The following is a 6,000-nucleotide window of genomic DNA, read 5'->3' as shown; positions in this document are numbered from 1 at the left end:
ACCTATGTACACACACACACCTTTTCTTTATGATATTTTATAGTTTAATTTTATTTTTCTTATTTGTTACATTTTTTTAACTCTTTATCCCAGCTATATCCCACTCCCTCATTCCCTCCCAATCCCACCCTCCCTCCCTCATCTCCTCCCTGCCCCTTTCCAAGTCCACTGATTGGGGAGGATCTCTTCCCCTGTCTTCTGACCCTGTTTTATCAGGTATTTTCAGGACTGGCTGCAAAGTCCTCCTCTGTGGCCTAACAGGACTGCTCCTCCCTTGGGGTGTGGGGAAGTCAAAGAGCCAGCCATTGAGTTCCTGTCAGAAATAGTCCTTGTTCCACTTACTATGAGAAACCAATTGGTTACTGAGCTACCACAGGCTACATCCAAGCAGAGGTTCTAGGTTATATCCATACATAGTCCTTGGTTGAGTGTCAGTCTCAAAAAGACCCTGTGCCCATATATATTTGGTCCTTGTGGAGCTCCTATCCTTTCCACATCATACTAACTCCCCTTCTTTCTTATGATTCCCTGTACTCTGCTGAAGGTTTGGTTATGAGTATCTGCTTTGAAACACTGCTAGGTAGAGTCTTTCGGATTCCTTCTGTGGTAAACTCCTGTCATAAGTTCAATGCACATCCCATTTGTCTTTCTAAATGAGGATTGATCATCTTACCCCATGTCTGCTTTCTTGATTATATTTTTTAGATGTATAGATTTCATTATGTTTATCATATCTTATAGTTCTATATAAGCAATTATATACCGTGTTTGTCTTTCTCCTTCTGGGATACTTCACTCAGAATGATCTTTTCTAGATCCCACCATTTGCCTGCAAATTTCATGATTTCCTCCTTTTTGATTGCTGAGTAGTATTCCATTGTGTAAAAGTACCACAATTTCTGTATCCATTCCTCAGTTGATGGACATCTGGGTTGTTTCCAGGTTCTGGCTATTACAAATAGAGCTTCTATATACATGGTTGAGCAAATGTCCTTGTTGTGTACTTGAGCAAATTTTGAGTATATACCTAGCAGTGGTATAGCTGGGTCTTGAGGAAGCACTATTCCTAATTGTCTGAGACAGCTCCAGATTAACTTCCACAGTGGTTGTACAAATTTACATTTACACAACTGTGGAGGAGGGTTCCTCTTTCTCCACAACCTCTCCAGCATGTGTTGTCACTTGAGTTTTTGATCTTGGCCATTCTGATTCGTATAAGGTGGAATCTCAGAGTCGTTTTGATTTGCATTTCCCTAATGGCTAATGAGGTTGAGCATTTCTTTCCGTGTTTCTCTGCCATTTGATATTCTTCTATTGAGAATTCTCTGTTTAGCTCTGTTCCCCATTTTTTTTTATGTACACGTGGTCTCTTTTTTTTTATTTATTTTTATCAGTTACATTTTATTAACTCTGTATCCCAGCCATGTCCCGATCCCTCATTCCCTCCCAGTCCCTCCCTCCCTCCCTCATCTCCACCGTGCCCCTTTCCAAGTCCACTGATGGGGGGACCTCCTCCCCATTCATCTGATCCTGTTTTATCAGGTATCTTCAGGACTGGCTGCAAAGCCCTCCTCTGTGGCCTAACAGGACTGCTCCTCCCTTCGGGGTTGGGGAGACCAAAGAGCAAGTCATTGAGTTCCTGTTAGAAATAGTCCCTGTTCCCCTCACTAACATAAAACCAGATACCCTAAATCAATTGGAAAAAAAAGTGGGGAACAGCCTAGAACTCATTGGCACAGGAGACAACTTCCTGAACAGAACACCAACAGCACAGGCTCTAAGAGCAACAATCAATAAATGGGACCTCATGAAACTGAAAAGCTTCTGTAAAGCAAAGGACACCGTCATCAAAACAAAACGACTGCCTACAGATTGGGAAAGAATCTCTGACAGATAAAGAGTTGGTGAAGATTCTTTCCCAATCTGTAGGCAGTCGTTTTCTTTTGATGACGGTGTCCTTTGCTTTACAGAAGCTTTTCAGTTTCATGAGGTCCCATTTATTGATTGTTGCTCTTAGAGCCTGTGCTGTTGGTGTTCTGTTCAGGAAGTTGTCTCCTGTGCCAAAGAGTTCTAGGCAGTTCCCCAATTTTTCTTCTAACAGATTTAGTGTATCTGGTTTTATGTTGAGGTCTTTGATCCACTTGGAATTTAGTTTTGTGCAGGGTGATAAATATGGATCTATTTTCATTTTTCTGCATGTAGACATCTAGTTGGACCAGCACCATTTGTTGAAGATGCTGTCTTTTTTCCATTGAATGGTTTTGGCTTCTTTGTCAAAAATCTAGTATTCATAGGTGTGTGTTTTTATTTCTGGGTTTTCTCTTCGGTTCCACTGATCCTCCTTTCTGTTTCTATGCCAATACCATGCAGTTTTTATTACTTTTGCTCTGTAGTACAGCTTGAGATCAGGGATGGAGATACCTCCAGATGATCTGTTGTTGTGCAGGATTGTTTTGGAGATTCTGGGTTTTTTGTTTCTCCATATGAAGCTGAGAATCTTTTTTTCAAGGTCTGTAAAGAATTGAGTTAGTATTTTGATGGGAATTGCATTGAATCTGTAGATTGCTTTTGGCAGGATGGCCATTTTCAGAATGTTAATCCAACCAATCTATGAGCAAGGGAGATCTTTCCATCTTCTGATATCTTCTTCAATTTCTTTCTTCAGAGACTTGAAGTTTTTCTCAAACAGGCTTTCACTTGCTTGGTTAGTGTCACCCCAAGGTACTTTATGTGATTAGTGGCTATTGTGAACGGTGTTGTTTCCTTAATTTCTTTCTCAGCCCTTTTGTCTTTGGTATACAGGAGAGTTTCTGATTTTTTCTTGAGTTGATTTGTATCCTGCCAGTTTGCTGAAGGTGTTTATCAGCTGAAGAAGTTCTCTGGCTGAATTTTGGGGTCTCTCATGTATACTATCATATCATCTGTGAATAGTGACACTTTGACCTCTTCCTTTCAGATTTTTATCCCCTTGATCTCCTTTAGTTGTCTTATTGCTCTAGCTAGGACTTCAAGTACTATGTTGAAGAGATATGAAGTGAGCAGCCTTGTCTTGTCCCTGATTTCAGTGGGATTGATTTAAGTTTCTTTCCATTGAGTTTGATGTTGGCTATAGGCTTTCTGTATATTGCCTTTACTATGTTTATGTATGTGTCTTGTATCCCTGATCTCTCCAAGTCTTTAAACATGAATGGGTGTTGGACTTCGTCAAATAATTTTTCGGCATCTAAGGAGATGATCATGTGGTTTTATTTCCAAGAACCCATATAAATTTGTAACTCAGTAACGTTATATATTAACAAGGTGTGAGCAAGCAAGGCATTATCTCAGCCAGCTTTTCTTTACTGGCAGGCTGCGATTTGTGATTACAAAGAAAGAATCAATTATCTTCAAAGGTAATCTTATACAAATCTTAAAAGAATTTCAAATCTAAACTTTTATGTGAAAATCAGCTATTTTTACTTTAAATCTTTAAGATGTGTACCTACTCATTAATAAGTTTTATTAAATCATATCAGGAAGCTAAGGGCAAAAATTAGTATGAGAAATTAATCACCGTGAAGCCCAGCTTTGGTGAGAGAGTCACATCAGCTAGTTCTAACTGGCATATTTTTCTTGCTCACTAAACCTCCGTAAGTCCCTGGCTTTACTATTACAAGTGATTTCCTCTGAACTTCAAACTGTTCCCTAAGATATTTCTACCTCAGAATGACTAGCAAAAAACATATTTATCTAACCTTGTCCTTTACCTAACCTTTCTCTTTATCTAACCTTGCTAAACAAGGTTACTTTTTAAAATTCTATTTTGTAAAATTCTATTTTATAAAAAAAAATCTATTCTATTTTTTCAAATTCTTTCTAAGTTCATTGCTAGGGATCTAAATCTGTAGGTTGTTTTCAAGGATGGTGGTTGAATCTTTAATTTACTCCAGCAGCCATGCCTTAAAGAAATGCAGTATTGTTATTGTGAGTGTCAGTGATACTGCCCCGTGAGGTGCTGGAAGCCACCATAAAATTCTCATACAAGTTATGTCTTATGAAGTCCTCAGGACACTTAGTCCCTGAGGCTCTTCCATCTAAGAAAAATCCATTGTGATTGTGTTAATCACTAGGCTTCATTCCATGAGTTCTAAAGCTATTTTGCTGTTCTTCCTGCATGGCCCTGGTAGGAGAATTAAGTTTATATTTTTCTAATTGTTGTAGAAATTAATATAAAATCCACATGAAAGTTTTATAACATGTAGTCTGGGTTATGTTAATTTTCCCTTAGGGGAAAAAAAATCAGTCCTTACCTCATCAATTAAAAGGGAACCAGAGAAGAGCAGAGGCTGAACTCAGGATCTGACAAGATGACTGGGCTGCCCTGCAGGATCACCAAGGAAACCCAGCGTTTGCTGGCAGAACCAGTTCCTGGCATTAAAGCAGAACCAGATGAAAGCAACGCCCGTTATTTTCATGTGGTCATTGTTGGGCCTCAGAATTCCCCCTTTGAGGGAGGGACTTTGAAACTTGAACTATTCCTTCCAGAAGGTATTCTCCTTCCAGAAGAATACCCAATGGCAGCACCTAAAGTACGTTTCATGACAAAAATTTATCATCCTAATGTAGACAAGTTGGGAAGAATATGTTTAGATATTTTGAAAGATAAGTGGTCCCCAGCACTGCAGATCCGCACAGTTCTGCTATCAATCCAGGCTTTGTTAAGTGCTCGTAATCCAGATGATCCATTACAAATGATGTAGCCGAGCATTGGAAGACCAATGAAGCCCAAGCCATAGAAACAGCGAGAGCATGGACTAGGCTATATGCCATGAATAATATTTAATTCGCTCAGATCATCAAGTGTACATCCCTTTCCTGTTCTGCCAAGACTTCTTCCTTTTTTTGTTTGCATTTAATGGACACAATCTTAGAACCATTACAGAATAAAAGCCCAGGCATCTTCATCTTTGGTGATTACATGCACATTAGCAACTCTATGTCCTGTCCTGATTTACTGTTGTAAAGCATGAGCAGAGGCTAGAAATGTCATCTGGGTTGTTGTGAGATACTGAAGAGCAGTGACTCTGCTTTTGACTCATTTCCCCATCATGGTTTAAGTACAAAGCACTGTGAATGAAGGTAGTTGTCAGGGTTAGCTGCCAGAGGAATGGGTGTTTTTATTTTATTTTTTTAGGGGGAAACTAGTTTTAATTTTATGGCCTCCTTTCTCCTTTCCCGTCTTAAGGGATCTAATTGCAGTGGTTAACCAGTTTTTTAGAATATGCTCTCTAGCCAAGTCTAACTTTGGACGCTGTAGATGGACAAGCTTGATTGTCTGAACCAAAATGGGAACATTAAATAAACATCACAGTCCTCACCAATAATATTGTGACTTTGCTGTCAAGTGTAGATTTTCCACCCCTCAGCCCCCCTACCCCCTCCCCCCCCCCAAAAAAAGGAAAAAAGCTTGTGACCATTTTGTATGACTTGTCTGGAAACTTCTGTAAATCTTACGTTTTAGTAAAATATTTTTTGTTAGTCTAAAAAAAAAAAAAACGGGAACCAGAAGCTGCAGATTTGTGCAGGGATCACACTGGTTCACAAAATGAAGGTAGGATTTTATTGGGGAGTAATGGTTGCATAAATTCAGATGTTTTCTATATATCTGTATGAAAGTCCTTATTCCACAAGCCAGTGAATAGATGTAAGAATTCTATCATCTGTCAAATATGTCTCTAATTATGGCGAGGGCACAGAAATGGCTGTGCCAGTGTCTGTGGATCCACCTGGATTAGAATGTTACCTTCCCATAACATGCTTAGAGTAAAATGGTCCTGTAATGACTTTCATGGATTCTGGGTGTCAGATTAACTTAGGCCCTCGCTGCTAGTTCTTGAGATGTTTCAGCATTTCACTTTCCTGTATATATGACCACAATACGTGGAAACACAACTCTGCGTGCAAGGATTGGAGGGAAGATGTGCACTAATAAAGGAGAAAGTGACTGTCTTCAGTCAGCAG

The 6,000-nt window shown here is 39.4% G+C and overlaps 1 pseudogene; it reads left to right on the top strand.

The window, feature by feature from the left end:
* The first annotated feature begins 4,317 nt into the window (after window positions 1–4,317).
* LOC110544438 (ubiquitin-conjugating enzyme E2 N-like) lies at window positions 4,318–5,154 on the top strand (annotated as a pseudogene).
* The last annotated feature ends 846 nt before the right edge of the window (window positions 5,155–6,000 follow it).

This window comes from Meriones unguiculatus, chromosome 5 (assembly GCF_030254825.1).
Source record: "Meriones unguiculatus strain TT.TT164.6M chromosome 5, Bangor_MerUng_6.1, whole genome shotgun sequence".
NCBI classification, from domain to species: Eukaryota; Metazoa; Chordata; class Mammalia; order Rodentia; family Muridae; genus Meriones; species Meriones unguiculatus.
Note: the sequence above shows the minus strand (reverse complement) of the source record. Positions and strands in the feature narration are given on the sequence as shown.